Raw genomic sequence first — 23,885 nt, forward strand, 5'->3', positions numbered from 1 at the left:
GGGAGTTCTGTAGGCTCTTCATCCTTGCTTCCAGGCATGTGTAGGTGGTTGTCGGTGGAAATCTGCCATCTCTCGGAGAAGTTAAAAACGAGCCTTGGATTGTTTGGTGCTGTGCAGGAATCAATTATAATCTGCAATACACATCTGGCACGCAGCCTCACTTTACGGGAAATACGGCGCAAATACAGAGCCAGGCTACACACATAGGCCTCCTCCCGATCATCGTTAAGAGTGCACGCTAGGTATTGTAAAAGACCAGTGTCTACTTGGCGCCTGTTACCGGTGGTGGGAAGCACCCTCCTGCGCCGGGCCCATCGTGGGATGGCTGCACCCTGTGGGGACGTATCCAGGGGGAGCTTAGGACTACTGCTACGTCCCCATTCACCCTCATCTGGGTTTGGCTCATGTCCTGCAGAAGGTGGTTGGTCGTTCTGCCGCTAATGGTGCAGAAGAAGGCCTGGCCTCCACTTCAACATCTCCAATAGGATCTAAGATAGCCTCTGAATCCGATGCCATCTCCCTTTCTCTTAGGTTAGATTCAGTTCTGAATTTAAAAAAAACAAAGTTTAAAATACTACACATTAACTTAAAAAAATGAAGGTCACATTTGAAGATAGAAAACAAGCATGTGCTTGCAGACAGAGATCCAGAATAAGAGCTGGGGAATTCAAACTGTCAAAATAAATGTACTTCTGCTTTTTTGTGGCTGCCGCGCCACTACTAGCACGCTGCTGCCGATTACAGCGCTATTGATCCCGGCAGCTGATCCACCGCCTTGCAGCAATAAGCTGGATCTCACAGGCAGAGTTCAGTAACTCACTGACAGGTAAGTGAAAAAGTAAAAAAAAAAAGTTAAATAAAATATGAAACAAAGTTAAAAAAACACAAAAAGTGCACACAAATCACTAAAATCCATTTCGCCGCTCAAAACGCAGCGTTTGTGATAAAACAAAAATAAACGGAAAAACGTACACATAATAAGTATCGCCGCGTCCGTAATGACCCGTCTATAAAACTGTCGCGATATTTAGTCCTTTTGGCAAATTACATAAAAAATAAATAAAAAATATGACAAAAATGACGCTTTTTCATCAAACTGACTCACAAAAAAGTGAATAAAAGGCGATCAAAAAGTTGTATGTAGAAAAAAATTATATAAATAAAAACGCCAAACCATCCCACAAAAAAACAAGCCATAATATGGCTCATTCGGCAAAAAAAAAAGTTACAGCTCTCAGAAAATGACGTTGCATAATCAAGTTCTTTTTTGTAAAATACTGTTTTTAGTCTATAAAAATAGCAAAGCATAAAAGAAAATATATAAATCTGGTATCGCTGTAATCCTACCGACCCAACAAACAAATTGGTCATGTCACTTTTACCGCATGGTGAAGGGCGCAAAAAATAAAAAAAATAACTAAATTGCTGTTTTTTTGTTCATTCTGTGTCTCAAAAATCTGAATAAAAAGCGATCAAAAATTACTATGTGCCCCACAATGGTACAAAACAATCTGCAACTCGTCCCGCAAAAAAATAAGCTATCATACAGCTCTGTTCACCAAAAAATAAAAAAGTTACAGCACTCAGAAAATGGCGATGAAAAGAACTACTTTTTATTTAAAAAAAAGCATTTTTACTGTGTGACAGCAGCAAAACCTAAAAAAAAACATATAAATCTGGTATCGCTGTAATCGCACCGACCCTAATAATAAATCCACCTTATCACTTATACCGCACGGTGAACTGCGTAAAAATGAAAATAACTATTCTGGTACTGCTGTCTATTTCTTCATTCTGCTTCCAAAAAAATCAGAATAAGGCTCGGCTCACGTTTATCCTGCGCTCTCCGCTGAGCGCTTACGTTGGGGTTTCCGTGTATATTCACCAAAACCACAATTCAGACAAAAAACCCAGATGGAGCCACTCACTTATAAGGCCAATGGAGTGTTAAGGGGAGCGGTTGCAGACAACTTTATTTAATGGAACGCAACCGACCCCGGGGTTCGCGATGCTGCCTAGAGGACTGCTGCCGAACACTTCCCGGGTGGAAAGGCAAACGACAACTAAAAGATAAACCCTTCCGTGTTAACTACACACTGGACAGGGTATAGCGGTACTCTCTATCTTCGTTTACTGCACGGAGGAGAGAGCGACCGGCGACGCACCTAACAAATATCTTAGCCCTTCGTGTTAACGCACGCGAAAGGGTAAGACGGTACGCACAATCTCTAAGAACCGCAGGGAGACGTGCGTCCGTGGGAACAGCAGTAGCCCTGTCTTTGATACAGGCGCTACGCTATGGGGATTGGCGCTAAAGCGGTTCACACAATCTCCAAGAACCACAGGGAGACGTGTGACCGGACTATGAGCAGTAGCCCTGTCTTCGGTACAGGCGCTATGCTATAGGAGACGGTGCTAGCGTGCGGGTGATTCCCGCCGGATATTCGAGCACTCAGCCGGCGTGCTACCGGACTGAGCAAACCCACTCTATTTAGCTCACAGGCGGCTCGGGGTGTAAGGCGAACCCCCTGGTTAGAGCCAGTCAGCGAGGCGAAGCTACCTGCCTACTTAAAGCTATGGCTCTTTGAGCCCGGCCTGCCTAGCTAAAGCTATGGCTCTTTGAGCCCGGAGTAAGCGTGCACACCACAAACAGCTAGCTCAAATGATCTGAGCACACCGCCATGTTTGTGGGCGGGCCTTTTAAAGATTAAGCCCTGTCCCACTGTCGCACCATTGGTGACGACACCCGTGACCAATCAGGCGGTGCCAGGTCACCGGGTCAGGTGGATGCTCAGTGCGGCAAATCCTGGACTTAGATTCCGCAAGCCCTGTCTCCCTCTGTAACGCAGGCTTAACATTGCTAGGCACAACTACCTGGGAGACAAACAGTGCTTGTGGACCAGCTAGGCGTTGGGGCTGATGGCGATGCTGAGCAGCATCAGCCCTGGCTGGACTGAAATGGGAGACCACAAAAGGTCCTGGACCCATTTCGAATCCAGCACCAGACCGACGCCTAACATTATCCCCCCTTTTAACATCCCCCTCCTTTTGACGCTCATTTTCCTCTATGAGCCGGGGGGCAAGGATGTGGTCCAACGGGTCACAGAGAGGACCCAAGATACAGTGACCCCTCCGGTGTACAGGGTACCCTCTTTTAGGACGGAAAGCAGTGACAACTGGTTCTCTATGCGTAGGATCCCTCACGGGTGACAGAGAGGAAGGACCCGCCGGTCTCTGGCGAAAAGATTTATCTCTCGCACAGACGGGACACGCGAGAACAAAGTCCTTGACGTCCTGGCACCACCGGGGCCACCAATAGGACCTTAGAAGGGACTTAGTGGTATGTTTGACCCCCAGGTGAGCTCCGGACTTAGGGGCATGAGCCCAGGAGAGCACCATACTCCGTAGATTAGGGGAAACAAACGTCCTCCCCGACGGAACCGGATTGGATGACACTGCAGCCCCACTCTCTCCTCCTGAGAATTCTCTGCGACATAGTCGGACAAGGGCCGGGTCCTAGAAACCGACAAAGAATCTGTACCGGATGTCGCATTGATAGGAGGATCAGAGACTACCCTCTGGGTGACTTTGCCCAAACACTGAGATGCACAATTCTCACTCCAGGAAGAAATTCTCCCCGAATTCCAGTCAATGTGTGGAGAATGACAACGTAACCAGGGGAAACCCAACAACACCTCGTCTAATCCACCGGGAATAATAAGAAATGAAATAACCTCCCGGTGGCCCTCAGGATATGACATGGTGAGAGGGATCGACCGATGAGTGATTTGCACATCCAGGAGTGACCCATTGGCAACACTAATGTTCATTGGGCTAGAGAGTGGCTCAGTAGAGATGGCATGTCTCTGGGCAAATGTTGATGATAGAAAATTGCCCTCAGCACCAGAGTCCACCCACGCCTTGGCAGTAACTGCAGATTTACCGAAGGACAAGGTCACCTTATAAGATAGCTTGGAGGAAGAGAACCCAGAATTTAATGTGCCCCCACCAACGGTGGTAAGCCCTACTCGTTTTACCGGCTGCTTGGAGCCCTTATTTATGGGGTGCTCCGAGAGATGTGCAGAACGGGAATGAGAGGGACTAGACTCAGTTCAGGATACATCCATAGCCTCAGGCTCCGGGTCGGAGGTCTTGGATTTGGGTCTAAAGACGCCTGGTGCCAACAGGTACTGGGGACTGCCAACCTCTAGCTCTAACCTGTGTTCTGCATGACGTAAGTCAATACGGTCAGCGAGAGATATTAACTCCTCCAGGGTGGTTGGAATCTCCCTGGTAGATTAAGCATCTTTAATATGCCCAGCCAGACCCTTCCAGAACACCGGGATAAGCGACCGCTCAGACCAATCCAGTTCAGCCGCTAAGGTTCTGAACTGGACGGCATAGTGACTGGCGGTGGCCGAACCTTGGGCCAACGCAAGGAGCTTAAGAGCCATATCATGCGTGACCTGAGGACCCAAGAAAACACTTTTTAGGGTCTTAAGAAAGAGACCCGTATTTACTACCACCGGGTCGTTCCGCTCCCATAGAGGAGTAGCCCACTCCAGAGCCCTGTGAGAAAGCAATGAGATGATATATCCCACTTTGGCTCTTTCGGAGGGGAACCGTGCCTCCATCATCTCCATGTGAATGGAGCATACATTAATAAAACCCCTGCAGAGTTTACTATCCCCAGAAAATTTCTCCGGGAGAGCAAACCGGGGTAATGGGGCACTTGCAGTGGTTTCAGTATTCGCCGCAGCCGAGTTGATAATATTGGCTGCTAAAGTTGCCGCCTGGGACGCTACTGCAGTGATATCAACAGCCGGAGCAGTTTGTTCCAGAATTCTAAGTCTGGACTCCAGTTGCTGTATATAACGCTGCAGCTGTTGATTGTCGGCCATGTTCGGCAAGACCCTGGCGCTCAGATACTGTTAAGGGGAGTGGTTGCAGACAACTTTATTTAATGGAACGCAACCGACCCCGGGGTCCGCGATGCAGCCTAGAGGACTGCTGCCGAACACTTCCCGGGTGGAAAGGCAAACGACAACTAAAAGAAAAAACCCTTCCGTGTTAACTACACACTGGACAGGGTATAGCGGTACGCTCTATCTCCGTTTACTGCATGGAGGAGAGAGCGACCGGCGACGCACCTAACAAATATCTTAGCCCTTCGTGTTAACGCACACGGAAGGGTAAGACGGTACGCACAATCTCCAAGAACCGCAGGGAGACGTGCGTTCGTGGGAACAGCAGTAGCCCTGTCTTTGATACAGGCGCTACGCTATGGGGATTGGCGCTAAAGCGGTTCACACAATCTCCAAGAACCGCAGGGAGACGTGTGACCAGACTATGAGCAGTAGCCCTGTCTTCGGTACAGGCGCTACGCTATAGGAGACGGCGCTAGCGTGCGGGTGATTCCCGCCGGGTATTCGAGCACTCAGCCGGCGTGCTACCGGACTAAGCAAACCCGCTCTATTTAGCTCACAGGCGGCTCGGGGTGTAAGGCGAACCCCCTGGTTAGAGCCAGTCAGCGAGGCGAAGCTACCTGCCTACTTAAAGCTATGGCTCTTTGAGCCCAGCCTGCCTAGCTAAAGCTATGGCTCTTTGAGCCCAGCCTGCCTAGCTAAAGCTATGGCTCTTTGAGCCCAGCCTGCCTAGCTAAAGCTATGGCTCTTTGAGCCCGGCCTGCCTAGCTAAAGCTATGGCTCTTTGAGCCCGGAGTAAGCGTGCACACCACAAACAGCTAGCTCAAATGATCTGAGCGTGCCGCCATGTTTGTGGGCGGGCCTTTTAAAGATTAAGCCCTGCCTCACTGTCGCACCATTGGTGACGACACCCGTGACCAATCAGGCGGTGCCAGGTCACCGGGTCAGGTGGGTGCCAACCCACCAATCATGATCCGCCAGGTCACGGACATGCTCAGTGCGGCAAATCCTGGACTTAGATTCCGCAAGCCCTGTCTCCCTCTGTAACCCAGGCTTAACATTGCTAGGCACAACTACCTGGAAGACAAACAGTGCTTGTGGACCAGCTAGGCATTATGGCTGATGGTGATGCTGAGCAGCATCAGCCCTGGCTGGATTGAAATAGGAGACCACAGATGGTCCTGGACCCATTTCAAATCCAGCACCAGACCGATGCCTAACATGGAGTCCCTTTGGACTGGTCTCTGTTCTGGCGTCATACCATCATTTTAGGCTTTTTATTAGGGCACAAGTGAGGACGACCACAGATCTGTGTGCGCCTAAAAAAATGGAGACCACCGGAGCAAACGTCAAATAGACTCCAAAGTGTCTCCATCTGCCTCTTTAAGGTGGGTGGTTTTGTTGGGGGTTTCGTCTGAATCGCATTTTAATGGGATTTACACGGAAACTCCATTGTAAGTGCTCAGCGTAGACTGACAATCCAGTCTTATTCTTGAAGCAATTGAAAAATATGTACCCCAAAATGTTACCAATAAAACTCCTAATTTATCCCACACAAAACCAGCCCTCTCTCAGGTCCAGGCCCTCTCTCAGGTCCAGGTCACTTGGACTATAGGGGGTCCCATGTTACTGGTAGAACAAAGACTCTGGAAAAGCGACATGACTCCCGCCCCCTCAAATAAAATCCAGTGAATTCTACGCTCCAAAATCCAAATGCCCTCCTCCTTCTGAGCCCCACTGTGCCTAAACCAAAGTAAGTGGCCACATGTTTGCCATTTTTAAATAAGCTATCGGAGTAACCACAAGATTAATCAAATTTTAAGCAAGATAGTTAAAATATAACATTTATTAGATATGTATTAAAATTTATCTTTCAAGTAAAAAAAAAACCCAATAAGGGCCAAATAGTGAACCCTGGGTCTTCTGAAATTACCATCAATAATTTATGATGGTGTATACATGCGAACCACACATCAACATGTCAAAAGCCAGGAGGATACCTCCAGTATGTTTTGGTCATGAATAGTGTTGAGCGAGCACTAAAATGCTCGGGTGCTCGAAGCTTGGGCCGAGCTCGCCGTGATACTCGGGTGCTCGACTCGAGCAACGAGCCCAATGTTAATCTATGGGAGACTCGAGCATTTTTGCGGTGGCACCCCCGTCAGTCTTTTAAAAGCCTAACAAGTGCCCAAAATGATAGTGACAGTGCTCAAATGACATGGGGACAGCATAGGTATCGCCCCAGGAAGTATTTCTGACCCCCAGGTCACTGCTGTCAACAACGTGGTCAGAGGTATTAAGCCACTTTTACGGGCTCACAATAAACGTTCAAAAACGAAAGTGAAACTTTTTTCCTGTGAAATATGTTAAGGAACATCCTTTCCAGGGAAAAGACTTGTGTATAAGTTAAAATAAATGACCAAAAACAAAAATACTCCTCCACACCTTCGGCTATGTTCATAAGTTGCATTTTTTATGCGTTTTTGCACTTTTGTATTGCTTTCAACTATGACAAATGCATTCACCGGGAAATGTCATTTTAACATTTTACAGCCTTATCTGGCCATGTGCTGTGTGACACATGCATAAAGTGCTGAAAAGACATGGGAACAGCATGGGGAAGACCCCTGGAAGCATCTCTGACTCCCAGGTCACTGTCTAAAAGTGTGCCCATCATAAGTGATCCTTGCCGCATCAGAAGATGCAGACTTGCAACTATCCCCATGCAAGTTCTAGTCCCAGGGCAGTGTTCAATTGTACCTTCCCCATTCCTTGCAATACTAGCGCAAGTATGCAGCCTGCCACCCACCCACCCCCAGGCTGCAATACCATAGTGCTTGCTTGCTTGAACTTGAAATTGGGCCTTTTAGGCATGTGGAGGCGGAATCTGGCCACCACGTCATGGCTGTGTTGGCGGCCTGGAATCCATACTCAGTCCCCAGCCGCCCGGCAGCCGGGTGTCCATACTCGGTCCCCAGCCGCCCCGTGGCCGGGTGTCCACACACGGTCCCCAGCCGCCTGGGGGCAGCCGGGTGTCCATAAACAGTCCCCAGCCGCCCCTATTTCTCCTTGGAACATCCCCCCACACACTTTTCTTAGCCCGGCCTGCTTTAGGCAGCATTGGACGAGCCCACCAGAGAACCAGACTCCTCCGGTGGGCCCTGACTTCTCCATCGGTGGAGTTGAGAGTGCCAAGGTGAGGAGCATGATGATGATGACAGAAGTTAGCATCTGCTATGTTTTCTTTTAATGCAAGTGTAAGTGTGCAGCCTGCCACCCACCCACCCCCAGACTGCAATTCCATACTGCTAGCTTGCACTTGAAATGGGGCCTTTTAGTTTGGAGGAGGCCGAAGCTGGCCACTACCTCATGGCTGCTTCGGCAGCGAGGTATCCATACTCAGTCCCCAGCCTACCCTATTTGTCCTGGTGTGCCTTATACATAAGATTAAGCACGTATACCAAAACATTACCTGTGCCCTCCCCAGTGCATTTAGTGGGAAGGAGAGCCTATTCCGCTGCAGTGTGTGCATGCCAAACCCCTGTTCATGGTACATGCGAAGATGCCTCCCACCTTGCACCTGTCGTTGCAGACTTGCAACTATCCCCATTCAAGTCCTTGTCCCAGGGCAGTGTTCAATTGTACCTCTCCCATTCCTTGCAATGCAAGCGCAAGTATGCAGCCTGCCACCCACCCACCCCCAGGCTGCAATACCATACTGCTTGCTTGCACTTTAAATTGGGCCTTTTAGGCATGTGGAGGCGGAATCTGGCCACCACGCCATGGCTGTGTCGGCGGCCTGGTATCCATACTCAGTCCCCAGCCGCCTGGTGGCCGGGTGTCCCCGCTTGCTCCCCAGCCTCCAGGGGGTGGCCGGGTGTACATACTCGGTCCCCAGCCACCCCTATTTGTCCCGGTAACCTTTCCCACCCTTTTCTTAGCCTGGCCTGCTTTAGGGCAGCATTGGCCGAGCCCACCGGACTATCAGACTCCTCCGGTGGGCCCTGGCTTCTCCATCAGGGGAGTTGAGAGTGCCAAGGTGAGGAGCATGATGAGGATGATAGAAGTTAGCATCTGCTTTGTTTTCTTGTAATGCAAGCGCATGTGTATAGTAGCGGCTAGGCCTGAGGTGGTCAGCGTTTTGGCGCATATCCTACCTCCTCTGAGGATTGCTGGATGTTTTCCTGCTACTATCCAAGTTCTATGACTCCCGTTAAAACAAAGCTTCAGGTGATAAATGATGGATGAGGTAGTGGCAAAGGAGAAAGAGCAGGAGGAACAGGGACCATTCACATCAATATCAGGCCAGTCAACCAGATATGTCTTGTAGGATATGTTTCTGTAACAAAAGGAGCGGTTCAGCTACACAGTTATAGGGCATACAGTGAGTGCAATGCCTACCAAAAATTTCGAGGCACTCCAATGCCCCTTGGAAATGACATGGAGGTCAGAGGGCATTAACTAAACCTTTTTTTCCATTTATAGCAACTGGGTCTCCTGTGCACTGTTGGCCTAAGCAGTGAATGGAAGGCTTTCCAAAAATTAAGAGGAACTGCAATGCCCCTTACAAGAGCCATGAGTGGCACCCCAGGGGTCTGGTCACCACAGTAATAGAGATATTACGTCAGAGAGCAAGTGGGAGGTTTCCTGGTCAGGATCCCTTAAACATGCAACATCCTCCTGCCCCAGTCCTGGGAGGGGAGAATTCTGCCCTTATAAACTGGATCTGGGGCGGGGTTGAGTGAGTCAGAGAACAGTCAGAGTTAGAGTGAGAGCAAGGGAAAGTAACAGCCAGGAGCTCTGTAGGAGCTAGGAGCTAAAGACCAGGGGCTGGAAGCTGAGCAGAGCTCGCCCTGGCAGAAGACAATAGGAACCGGACACAGGAGTCCGAGGCTGTGAGGACTTATATATCCAGCAGCAGAAACCAGCCGGCAGGGGATTTCAGGTCCTCTGGCCATAGAAGCCCGGAGGCTCAGTCACAAGCAAGGGACCAGCACCGCCATCGTGGAGCGGAGGCTAACAGAAGGCCCCAAGTCACCAGCCATACGGGTGAGCACTACACGGTACACTCAGGGACGTGGGCTACTTCTACCCGCTTACAGCAAGGTAGCCAGGAAGAGTGCAGACAGACGGGGAGGCCTACAACTCCACCTGGCCAGGGGAACTCCTGCTTGCTCACAGACTGACCAGGCCTCTTATGCTAGCCAGTACTCCCGGGAGGGTCTACCTTATAATCATCAGTAAAGACCCTGAACTGCACTGCAAAGACTCTGAGTCGTTCCTGCTGCGCTCGTGCACCATCACCCCCATCATCCACACTCACTGCCCTGAGGCTATACTCCTCCCGTGGGGAGTTATCCCATTCTCTGCTGCGCACACAACACCAGCCTCAGCGGTCTGCCTAGCAGCGGTGGTACTCCCTGACTACAATCCACGGGCGGCGCAGTCGGACAATTAACCTCAAAACCTAAGAAAGACTGCCACTGGTTTGACCAGCCTGAGCCACGGGACCGGGTCACCGCCACGGAGACTACAGACCCAAGAGACCCGACACCGGGTATCCCACACACGTGTACACACGGCCCAGGGGGCGCGTCACATGCAGTACAGCATATTACTAACATAAGTCCCATTATTGGGGAGTGGGTCTCCCATAGTATTTGCTTATGCCTTGCAAGCAAAAGCTGCCAAAAATTAGGACGGAGCAACTTGCAATGCCCCTTACAAGAGCCATGCAGTACAGCATATTACAAACATAAGTCCCATTATTGGGGAGTGGGTCTCCCATAGTATTTGCTTATGCCTTGCAAGCAAAAGCTGCCAAAAATTAGGACGGAGCAACTTGCAATGCCCCTTACAAGAGCCATGCAGTACAGCATATTACAAACAAAAGTCCCATTATTGGGGAGTGGGTCTCCCATAGTATTTGCTTATGCCTTGCAAGCAAAAGCTGCCAAAAATTAGGACGGAGCAACTTGCAATGCCCCTTACAAGAGCCATGCAGTACAGCATATTACAAACATAAGTCCCATTATTGGGAAGTGGGTCTCCCATAGTATTTGCTTATGCTTTCCAAGCAAAAGCTGCCAAAAATTGGACGGAGCAACTTGCAATGCCCCTTACAAGAGCCATGCAGTACAGCATATTACAAACATAAGTCCCATTATTGGGGAGTGGGTGTCCCATAGTATTTGCTTATGCCTTGCAAGCAAAAGCTGCCAAAAATTAGGACGGAGCAACTTGCAATGCCCCTTACAAGAGCCATGCAGTACAGCATATTACAAACATAAGTCCCATTATTGGGGAGTGGGTCTCCCATAGTATGTGCTTATGCTTTCCAAGCAAAAGCTGCCAAAAATTAGGATGGAGCAACTTGCAATGCCCCTTACAAGAGCCATGCAGTACAGCATATTACAAACATAAGTCCCATTATTGGGGAGTGGGTGTCTCATAGTATTTGCTTATGCTTTCCAAGCAAAAGCTGCCAAAAATTAGGACGGAGCAACTTGCAATGCCCCTTACAAGAGCCATGCAGTACAGCATATTACAAACATAAGTCCCATTATTGGAGAGTGGGTGTCCCATAGTATTTGCTTATGCCTCGCAAGCAAAAGCTGCCAAAGATTAGGACGGAGCAACTTGCAATGCCCCTTACAAGAGCCATGCAGTACAGCATATTACAAACATAAGTCCCATTATTGGGGAGTGGGTCTCCCATAGTATTTGCTTATGCCTTGCAAGCAAAAGCTGCCAAAAATTAGGACGGAGCAACTTGCAATGCCCCTTACAAGAGCCATGCAGTACAGCATATTACAAACATAAGTCCCATTATTGGGGAGTGGGTCTCCCATAGTATTTGCTTATGCCTTGCAAGCAAAAGCTGCCAAAAATTAGGACGGAGCAACTTGCAATGCCCCTTAAAAGAACCATGCAGTACAGCATATTACAAACATAAGTCCCATTATTGGGGAGTGGGTCTCCCATAGTATTTGCTTATGCCTTGCAAGCAAAAGCTGCCAAAAATTAGGACGGAGCAACTTGCAATGCCCCTTACAAGAGCCATGCAGTACAGCATATTACAAACATAAGTCCCATTATTGGGGAGTGGGTCTCCCATAGTATTTGCTTATGCCTTGCAAGCAAAAGCTGCCAAAAATTAGGACGGAGCAACTTGCAATGCCCCTTACAAGAGCCATGCAGTACAGCATATTACAAACATAAGTCCCATTATTGGGGAGTGGGTGTCCCATAGTATTTGCTTATGCCTCGCAAGCAAAAGCTGCCAAAAATAAGGACGGAGCAACTTGCAATGCTGGCACCCTGGTGGTATAGTGGTGGTGGAGGCTGAGGATAAGGAGAAGAAGATAAAACAGCCGAAACGAGGAAGCGCATACCCATGTGTGGGTGTGAAGCGGTGCATGTGAATACACCTCCCGAAACAACACAGTGGATTTGACTTTATGTTACTCTGCTGTCATTTGGTGGTGATGAGAAGTCTGGCCCAATCCAGCCCTTGTTCATTTTGATAAGGGTCAGCTAGTCAGCATTGTCAGTTGACAGGCAAGTGCGCTTATCAGTTATAATTCCCCCAGTGGCACTAAAAACACGCTCCGATAACACGCTAGCGGCAGGGCAGGCCAGGACCTCCAAGGCGTACAGAGCGAGTTCATTCCAAGTGTCCAGCTTGGATACCCAATAATTAAAAGGCACAGAGGAATCACGGAGGACGCTGGTACGGTCGGCAAGGTACTCCCTCACCATCTTTTGAAACTTTCCACTCCTTGTGAGAGTACCCCGCACCTCAGGGCCTGTAAGCTGGGCGGGTGTCAGAAAACTGTCCCAGAACGTTGACAGTGTTCCCCTGCCTCTGCTGGATTGGATCTCTCTCGCCTGTACGCCTTGGTTGGGCAACAAACTGTGACCTCTGCCGCTAGCGCGTTCAGATGGGAATTTTTTTAAGAGTTCTGCAGCAAGGGCCTTCTGGTACTGCCCCATTTTTGTAGACTTCTCCACCTCAGGAATAAGAGAGTGAAAGTTCTCCTTGTAGCGGGGGTCTACAAGTGTCACCAACCAGTAATGACTTTCACCCAACATTTTGACAACGCGAGGGTCACGGTTAAGGCAGCGTAACATAAAGTCAGCCATGCGTGCCAGACTGGTAACGGGCAAGATTTCCGTGTCCTCACCAAGATGACAACTGACCATGCTCTCCTCCTCCTCTTCCTCCTCCCCCCTGTCCTCAGGCCACCCACGCTGAACCGACGGTATGACACTTGTACAGGTACTACCGTCTACAACGCATGATAGCAGCTCCTGTTCTTCCTCCTCTTCCTCCTCCTCTCCCTCATTGTCCCCTAATGCACGTTGGGATGAGATGAGGCTGGGCTGTGTGTAATCGCCCGCTACTGCTTTTTGATCCATCTCATCATACTCTGGCTGCAATGCCTCCTCTTTAATTCTCTGCAGAGAGCATTGCAAAAGGCAGACAAGTGGGATGCTGACACTAATGATGGCGTCATCGCCACTCACCATCTTGGTGGCCTCCTCAAAGTTTGTCAGGATGGTACATATGTCAGACATCCAGGTCCACTCCTGAGGTCTTATGTGTGGAGTCTGACCTGAATATCGACGGCCTTGTTGCAGCTGGTACTCCACAACTGCACTCTTCTGCTCACAAATCCTTTGCAACATGTGGAGGGTAGAGTTCCAACGTGTGGGGACATCACACACCAGTCGGTGTGCCGGAAGCTGCAAACGCTGCTGCAACACAGCAAGGACGGCGGAAGCTGTAGCCGACTTGCGAAAATGAGCTGACAGGCGGCGTACTTTCACGAGCAGATCTGGCAACTCGGGGTACGATTTAAGAAACCGCTGAACCACGAGGTTAAGCACATGAGCCAGGCATGGTACGTGTGTGATCTCACCTCGCCTCAGAGCCGCCACCACGTTACGGCCATTGTCACACACGACCATGCCGGGATGTAGGTTCAGCGGTCTCAGCCACAGATCTGCCTGCTCTTTCACAGCTGTCCACAACTCACAAGCAGTGTGAGGTTTATCACCTAAGCTTATGAGTTTCAGCACAGCCTGTTGCCGCTTGGCGGAGGCAGTACTGCAATGCTTCCAGCTTGTAACTGATGTGGTGATATCTGAGATGGAGGCTGAACATGAGGAGGAGGAGGAGGATGCGCTGGAGCTGTACACTGTGGGGGCAACTCTGACTGACATAGGGCCCGCAATCCTCGGTGTGGGGAGGATGTGTTCCATCCCAAGGTCCGACTGGGTCCCGGCTTCCACTATGTTTACCCAGTGTGCCGTCAGAGAGATGTACCGTCCCTGTCCACAAGCACTTGTCCACGTGTCCGTTGTCAGGTGGACTCTCCCAGTAACTGCGTTGTTGAGGGCACGGCAGATGCTTTGGGACACGTGCTTGTGTAGTGCGGGAATGGCACACCGGGCAAAATAGTGTCGGCTGGGGACCGAGTACCGAGGGACGGCCACCGCCATAAGATTGCGGAAGGATTCCGTCTCCACCAGCCTAAAAGGCAGCATTTCCAACGCAATCAGTCGTGAAATGTGCGAATTTAGGACTGTGGCCTGTGGGGCGTTAGCTGCGAATTTCCGCTTTCGTTCAAAGGTCTGGGATATGGACAATTGAACGCTGCGGTGGGACGTGAACGTGGACGTTGATGCTGTTTCTTGAGAAACTGCCATAACAAGTGAAGACTGAGAGGAGGGGGCATCTTTACATGCAGTATGGACAGGGAATTGCCTTGCACACACAACAGGGGGTTCTATTGCACGCACAACAGTGGAAAAAGCAGTGGTGACACCTGCTGACACTGGTCGTGGACCCTGGGTTTCGCCCCACAAAGTCGGGTGCTTTGCTGCCATGTGCCTGATCATGCTGGTGGTGGTCAGGCTGGTAGTTTTGTCACCCCTGCTGATGCTGGCATGGCAGGTGGAACATATGGCCTTTTTGGGGTTATCAGCAGAGTCTTTAAAAAAATTCCAGACTCTGGAAGACCTACCGCTTGTACTGGCAACGTCCCTCGTGTTGGTGTTACGGGGAACGGTTGCCTGCCTTCTGTCTGCGGCCACCACACTGCTTCTTCCTGCCTGTTGGGGTACTCTGCCTCCCTCCCCCTTTGTGCTGCTGGCCTCACTCTGCATGTCCTCCTTCCACGTTGGGTCAGTTACGAGATCATCCACCACCTCCTCCTCTTCCACTTGCACACCACGATCCTCCTCCTCACTTCCTGGCAATTGTGTCTCGTCATCGTCCACCTCTTGTGACAGATTGCCAACGTCGACTTCCTGTGGCCGTGGCTGTTCAAATATTTGGGCATCGCAACATGGGATCTCCTCTTCCACCTCTTCAAGCGTATCAGGCGAGGGGCCCAAATATGGAAATGGACCAGTGAACAGCTCTTCAGAGTGTCCAAGTGTGGGATCACTTGCTGTCTGACGACACTCGGCATGGTGGGAGGAAGGAGCATCAGAGTGAGGAGGAGTATGCGGTCGAGACTCACGGCTACTAAGAGTTGACCGTGTGGAAGACAGACCGGAGGTGGTGGTGCCCAGGTAACTGGAAGTATTATCTGCTATCCAATTAATAACCTGTTCACACTGATCAGTTCTCAATACTGGTGTTGTTCTGTGCTTCCCTAGTAATTCGGTCAAGAAGTGGGAGCGAGAAGATGTGGCTGTTGGTTGTGGCACATTTTAACCTTGGCCACGGCCCCGTCCTCTGCACGAACCATCACCAGAATGTCCACTTCCACGTCCCTTGCCATGCGCCTTGCCCATTGTAAATGAAGTAAAATAGCTTACACTTGCACTATCAATGGAAAAAGGGTAATAAAGAGTAGATTAGAACCGTGGAAGAGGAAAACCACAGTTATTGTTTACTGGGGTATACCACACTTTTTTAAATAGAGATATTTGCGGCTGAACAGTGAGCGACACACTCAAACTGCTTTTTTTTAGATACCAAAGGCCCAAAACTGGATAGTACAGCGATTTGACCCGTGGAACTGTGAAACCACACTGGGATGTCGGGCCTACACAAGACTATTTTCAACAGATATATTTTTGTGTCACAACAGTCAGGAGACACTACTGTTTTTCTTTACGGAAAATATACCAAAACCTGAATAATAGAGATTTTTTACCGTGGGATGGCAAAACCACAGTTATTGTTTACTGGGGTATACCACACTTTTTTAAATAGAGATATTTGCGGCTGAACAGTGAGCGACACACTCAAACTGCTTTTTTTTAGATACCAAAGGCCCAAAACTGGATAGTACAGCGATTTGACCCATGGAGCTGCGAAACCACACTGGGATGTCGGGCCTACACAAGACTATTTTCAACAGATATATTTTTGTGTCACAACAGTCAGGAGACACTACTGTTTTTCTTTACGGAACATATACCAAAACCTGAATAATAGAGATTTTTTACCATGGGATGGCAAAACCACAGTTATTGTTTACTGGGGTATACCAGACATTTTTAAATATATAGATTTGCGGCTGAACAGTGAGTGACACACTCAAACAGTTTTTTTTTTAGATACAAATGGCCCAAAATGGATAATACAGAGGTTTGAACCGTGGAAGTGCAAAACAACACCTCTGTTTCTCTAGCCTACACCAGACTATTTTCAACAGTTATATTTGTGTCTGAAAAATCAGAGACACGCTTTTTTTTGGGGGGGGGGGGGGACACACCAAAAGGTTAATAAGACGGGTATTTGTACAGTGTGAAGGAGGAAAAAAAAAGGAGGATTTAGATGAAAAAAAAAGGATTTTTCCTGGCCCCCGACACCTGGTGCTAAGTCCAGCAATTTCAGCAACAGGATCACACAGGACTGTAATGCAGCGTTTGCTGGTATAACCACTGTGTCTCCTATACAGCCTGCCTGCCTGGTATCTGGGATGGATATTAGTCCTGAAAAGGACTGTTTGTTTGTTTGTTTTGGCAGCCTTTACAGACCCTACACTAACTATTTTGCAGTTTATATCTCTCCCTAAATCAGCAGCGCTGTCCCTACACTGTCTAATCCGGAGCGACTGTGTCCAAGATGGCAGCGCCCGGTTTTAAATACTCGAGGTGACACTGTGCGGCCAGCCAATCACTGTAATGCCCACAATCAACATGGCTGCAGCATTACAGTGACTGGCTGGCAATCCCTGCATGTTCGTTGGCTCTGTAAAGAGCGCCAAACATGCAGGGCGGAGACCCGAGCTTCCGCCCGAGTAACCCGGAAATGCTCGGTGCTCGCCGAACATCCCGAATAGTGTGATGCTCAGGCGAGTACCGAGCAGTGTCGAGCATGTTCGCTCAACAGTAGTCATGAATTTTAGGATGACATTTCACCAGGATGAATCAAGCCATGATTCACTTTAGGATTGGGTGAGATTGTTTCATTTTGTTTGATATAACAATAACCCGAAGGAATCTTTCAGTGGGGCTTTGTTGTTTTTCCCTGACATAATCCACGGTACCTTTCTGAATAGAGGTCATGTGGGATTCTATTATATAATCCATGGTACCTTCTGTGTTTTAAGGGCATATGGGAGTTTTTTTTGTACACCTAGTTGTTTTGAGCGCATATATGGTGTCCCTATATACTGTTATTACTAAAAATGCCAATTGATACTAGTAAAGGTAGTGTTTAACTCAATGCTCTGGATGAATGGAGGTTGATCTTTTCTAAACCCTACACATTTGTCTTTTGACATGTTGAGGTGTGGTTCGCATGTATACACCATCATAAATTATTGATGGTAATTTCAGAAGACCCAGGGTTCACTATTTGGCCCTTATTGGGTTGTTTTTTGTTTTTTTTTACTTGAAAGATACATTTTAATACATATCTAATAAATGTTATATTTTAACTATCTTGCTTAAAAATATGTTTGCCATTTTTGTAGCGGGGAGAAAGCACTTAATTTACGGGGTTTGTGTCACCAGTAGAAATGTATGGGGGCACTACACTTTAAGGGGACTCAATGTATGGGCACTAAACTGGCATATATGGAATTCTCCAGAATAAAGCCTGGCGTGGATGTTACATAATAGTCACTGCAGCAGTATATGAATTAATTGAGATGTGTAATTTCTACAGTGGGGCCACTTTTGGGTTTTTTCTGCTGTTCTGGCACCTTTGGGGCTCCGCAAATGTTGCCCAAAAGCTATTCTACCAAAATCTATGTTCCAAAAGCCAAATAGCACACCTTCCTTCTCAGCTCTGACATGTGGCCTAACAGTAATTTCGTGTTAATTTATGCTATTTCTCCCAAATGCATTTGGGAGAAAAAGCATAACAAATTATGGGGTCCATTGCAAAAATTACAAATTTGGGGCTAAAACTACATTTTTGTGAAAAATATAAAAATTTTCTGTATGACGACCTAATGTTATCAAATTCTGTTTAGTACCTGTGGGTTCAAAATGCTCACTATACCCCTGGATAAAATCCTTGTGAGGTGTAGTTTCCAAAATGGGATAACTTGTCGGGGTTTCCACTGTTTAGGCACGTCAGGGGCTCTCTAAACGCGACATGACACCCGCAGACCATTACATCAAAGTCTGCGTTCCAAACGTCACTTCTTCCTTTGCTTGCCCTGCCGTGTGCCCAAACAATAGTTTTTCCCCTACATATAGGGTATGTCTGTACTCAGGAGCAATTGTAGAACAAATCTTGGAATGCATTTTCTCCTGTTAGCCTTGTGAAAATAAAAAAATTAGGGCTAAAAGTAAATTTTTTGTTGAAAAAAAATTGATTTCTTAATTTCATGGCTCTAAGTTATAAACTTCTGTGAAGCACCTGGCTGTTCAAGGTGCTCACCACACATTTAGATAAAATCCCTGAGTTGAGGGGTCTACTTTCCAAAATGGTGTCACTTGTGAGGGGTTTCCTCTTTTTTAGGCACATCGGGCTCCCCAAACAAAAATGTGAAAAATTTATTTTTACGGCTCAATGTTATAAACTTCTGTGAAGCACCTGGGGGTTCAAGGTGCTCACCACACATTTAGATAAGTTCCCTGAGGGGTCTAGTTTCCAAAATGGTGTCACTTGTGGGGGGTTTCCACTGTTAAGGCACATCAGGGGCTCTCCAAACGCAACATGGCGTCCGCTAATTATTCAAGCAAATTTTACATTCAAAAAGTCAAATGGCGCTCCTTCCCTTCCGAACCCTGCCGTGCGCCCAAACAGTGGTTTCCCCCACATATGGGGTATTGGCTTGCTCAGTAGAAATTGCACAACAAATTTTGGGGTCCATTTTTTCCTGTTACCGTTGCGGAAATAAAAAAAAATTGGGTCTAAAGTAACATTTTTGTGAAAAAAGTTAATTTTTTTTTCTTCCACCTTGCTTCAGTTCCTGTGAGGCACGTGTAGGGTTAATAAACTTCTTGAATGTGGTTTTGAGCACCTTGTGGGGTGCAGTTTTTAAAATGGTGTCACTTTTGGGTATTTTCTGTCATATAGATCCCTCAAAGCTACTTCAAATGTGATGTGATCCCTAAAAAAATGGTTTTGTAAATTTTGTTGGAAAAATGATAAGTCGCTGGTCAACTTTTAACCCTTATAACTTCCGAACAAAAAAAATGTTTGTTCTGATGTAAAGTAAACATGTGGGAAATGTTATTTATAAACTATATTGTGTGACATATCTCTCTGATTTAAGGGTATGAAAATTCAAAATTTGAAAATTACAACATTTTCAAAATTTTCACCAAATTTCCGTTTTTTTCACAAGTAAACGCAAGTCTTATCGAAGAAATGTTACCACTATCGTGAAGTACAATATTTCGCGAAAAAACAGTCTCAGAATCAGTGGGATTCGTTGAATCGTTCCTGAGTTATTACCTCATAACTGACACTCGTCAGAACTGTAAAATTTGGCCTGGTCATTAAGGATATAATTGGCTCCGTCCTTAAGGTGTTAAAACAAATATAAACAAAAGAAGTACACATAATTGGTATCGCTGCGTTCAGAACGACCCAAACTATAAAACTGTCATTTATTCCATACAGCGAACACCATAAAAAAACACTCCAAACATGTCGCTTTTTTATTATACTGACACACAAAAAATGTAATAAAAATAGATCAAAAAGTCATATGTAAATAAAAATGCGAAATTGTCCTGCAAAAAAGAAGGCCTAATATGGCTCATTCTGCAAAAAATAAAAAAGTTACGGCTCTCAAAATATGGCGATTCAAAAACATATACATTCTTGTAAAATATTGTTTTTAGTATGTAAAAGTAGCAAGGCTTTATAAAACAATATAAATCTGGTATTGTTACAATCGTACCAAAGCAAATAATAAATCGATCTTATCATTTTTACCGCACAGTGAACCGTGCAAAAAAATAAATAAATAAAAAGAATAACTGAATTGCTGCTCTTTGTTCATTCTGCATCTGAAAAATCTGAATAGAATGCGATCAAAAATATTATGTACTCCAAAATGGTACAAAAAAATTCTTCAACTCGTTCTCATACAGCTCTGCTTGCCAAAAATCCAAAAAGCTTTTGCTCTCAAAATATGGTGACAAAAGAACTATTTTTATAAAAAAGTATTTTTACTATGTGATAGCAGAAAAACATAAAAAAAATGTAAATCTAGAATCACTGTAATCATAGTGACACAAAGAATAAAGCTGTCTTATCACTTATAAGATGAATGCAGTAAAAATAAAAACTATTCTTATACTGCTGTTTATTTGCTCATTCCACCTCGGTTCACATTTATCTTGTGCTCTCTGCTGAGCGTTTTCATCGGAGTTTCCCTGTACATTCCCATAAACCATGATTCAGATGACAAAACCCTCAATAGAACCATTCACTATAATGAGGCAGATGAAATCACTTTGGACTCCATCTCGTCTCTGTTCTGGCGGTGTCTTTTTATTTTAGATATTTTTTTAGAGCACAAGTGTGATCGACCACAGTTCTGTGAATACCTAAAAAGATGGATACAACTGGTACAAACTCCAAACTGAGTCCAAAGTATCTCCATCTACCTCATTATACTGAGTAGTCCCATCGAGGGTTTCATCTGATAGCATTTTTGTGGGATTTACAAGGAAACTCTGATGTAAGTGCTCAACATAGAACACAAGAATACAATCCTAGCCTTATAATAAAAGCGATCAAAAAATGTTACCCCAAAATGTTACAAATAAAACCACTGACTTATCCTGCACAAAACCAGACCCCACTCAGGTCCGTCATCTATCACTGGAAATATAGGGGTTCCAATGTGCCTCGTAGAACAAACACTCTGGAAAAACTACATGGTTGTAAAATCCAGTGAAATCTGCACTCCCAAATCCAAATGCCCACCTCCTTCTGAGCCCCACTGTGCCTAAACCGCAGTAAGCGACCACATGTTTGGCGTTACTGCAGAGCCCAATTAATAACACAGGTCTGCAAAAAATAAAATTTCAAGAGCTGTTTTGGTTATTCCACGTAATCATTATGTTATTTGGTGCGCTTAATACGAAAATGACCTCCGTTTTGTCATAGTACATCACGTTTCCTGACAATTTAGTTAACTATGTTAAATAAGGCAATACCGCAAAATAAATAAAAATAGAGTTATAAAATTTACTTTTTATTACAAATTTTTCATGAAAATAATTTTGAACTGAAATGAGCTCACTAACACTCACTGAAATCGATTTTTTTTCCCTGTGAGACTAATCTCGGTACATTTACGCTAGTGAGTATCATCTGGAATGTCTCTCTTAAGCATCCATCAGTAGTCTGCCATCATTGTAATGCTCCATTTTCCCTGGTATCTTCTTTCCATCTCTTTAATGTCCTGGTGGAATCGTTCACCTTGCTCTTCAGTCACAGCTCCCAAATTTTCTGGAAAGTAGTCAAGGTGGGAATGGAGGAAAAGCACTTTCAAACTCATCAGGCAACCTAAAGCTTGAAATGCTATCAGCATTCGTCCGACGATCTTTTTGTAGTCAGGATCTTTTTTATTGTCTAAAAATTTCTCTATGACCTCTTTAAATGCAATCCACCCTTTTTTTTGAGGATCCGTCATGGTATTGACTAACTCTTTATCAGCTATAAGCCTTCTAGTGTCTGGTCCAACGAACACACCTTCCTTCAATTTTGCTTCCAAGAGGCTTGGAAACGTGGTGATCAAGTATTTGAAGCATTCCCTGTCTCTAGGAAGTTATTTTACGAGTTGCTTCATCAAGCCCAATATAATGTGGAGAGGTGGTAGAAGAACTTTATAGGTAGGTACAAAGTTTCTCGGAGGACATTTTTTTCACCGACTGTGAGCACCCTCGGCTGCCAACTCTTCTTGGTCCAGTGATTTTGTTGGTCTCAACTGTCCCACAGACACAGAAAACAAGGGTATTTGGTATACCCAGCTTGTTGCCCGAGCAGAGACCTTCAAATCACCACACACTTGCCAACCGTGGTCTTCATATTTAAGTTTACGAAGAACCAATTCCAAGTTGTCGTAGGTTTCCTTCAAGTGTACGTGATGACCTACAGGGATGGAATTGTAAAAAACGCTGCTGTGGAGTAAAACTGCTTTGAGACTTCTTTTTGAAGAATCTATAAAAAGAAGCCATTGCACTGAATCATATTGGATTTTGAATTGACCCATCAAACCTTCGACATCGATGCAATAAACCAACTTGTCTTCCTGGGCAAAGTAAGGAATGAATTCCTTTTCACAATGTCTGAACCATGAAAAAGACACTCCTGGTAACAAATTCCTTCTTTTGAGCCTTTATCCGAGTAACTCAGCGGCATCTTTGGGAAGATTCTAGTCTCTTACTAAATCCTTCATCTCCTCCTGGGAAAAAAATTTTGGTCTTGTATAATCTTCAAAGTCAGAAATTGATTCATCATCTGGCTCAGGTATGATTCCACCTTCATCGGAGCTAGGTATCTCTTCCAAGGTATCAGCGGTCTTGGGTACTGGTATATCTGTGCCATGGGGGATGGGACGAATTGCTGAGTGAAGATTGGGGTATGAAATGGAATGCTTCCATTTGGAATTATACTATTTTACATTGCATGAACAAAAGTAACAGTCACTATGGTTCTTTTGCTCTTGCCATACCATAGGAATCCCATGATGCTAAGCTTTTTTCTTACCTTTGAACCAGGTCCTCAACACACCATTTGCATACTTTATGAGGCACCCAAACTTTATCTTGATCTCCAAATTTTAGTCCGAAGTAAGTGAAGTATACTTTTTTCACAAAGTCTGTAATATTCAGCTGTTGATTCAACACTGTATATTCACCACAAATAAAACAGAAATGGTCAGGCGAATTAATACTCTTCTGCAAAGCCATAACGCTAATTTTGGGAAACGCGGTTGATGAATAAAATTCCAATGCAAGTTTGTTGAAAGCAGAAAGACCTTTCATTATGTCACTAACCACCTGACTTCCACCAGTCAATCACGCAGTTCCTATTGATGTTAATGAGGAAAGAAAATAAGCTGCCTGCCGATAATTCATACCAGAGTCTGCAGAAGAACCTATAGGTTTGTGGCAATCCTGAAAGTTTAGGATTTTTTTCAATATTTTTTTCATTATCAAAACTCCAAACTACATGGAAATTATATGAAAATAATCAAACAGCTTTTAGTCGCAGACCTGTGTCATTTATGTGGTGCATATCTCCAGAAGCACAAGTTAGGCACAAAGTATGGGCACTAAGCTGGCATATTTACAATTCTCTTTAAAAAGAAATCATGACGTGGATGTTATAACATGAAAACATAGTCACTGCATCTGTAGATGAATTCATTTGATAGGTACAGTTTTTAAAATGTTTTTTTTTTTTTGGGGGGGGGAGGGAGGGGTTTCTGCTGTTTTGGCACCTTCGGAGCTCTTCAAATGTCACCCTGAAACTATTCCAGCAAAATCTGTGCTCCAATACCCAAACAG

The 23,885-nt window shown here is 46.1% G+C and overlaps 1 protein-coding gene across 1 annotated transcript in view; it reads left to right on the forward strand.

The window, feature by feature from the left end:
* The window catches only part of COBL (cordon-bleu WH2 repeat protein), a 694,630-nt gene that overhangs the window by 95,291 nt on the left and 575,454 nt on the right, over positions 1-23,885 (forward strand). The gene's annotated exons all lie outside the window — the stretch shown is intronic.

Source organism: Phyllobates terribilis, unplaced genomic scaffold, assembly GCF_046119375.1.
Source record: "Phyllobates terribilis strain yellow unplaced genomic scaffold, ASM4611937v1 Scaffold_4__5_contigs__length_816908805, whole genome shotgun sequence".
In the NCBI taxonomy this organism is placed as follows: domain Eukaryota; kingdom Metazoa; phylum Chordata; class Amphibia; order Anura; family Dendrobatidae; genus Phyllobates; species Phyllobates terribilis.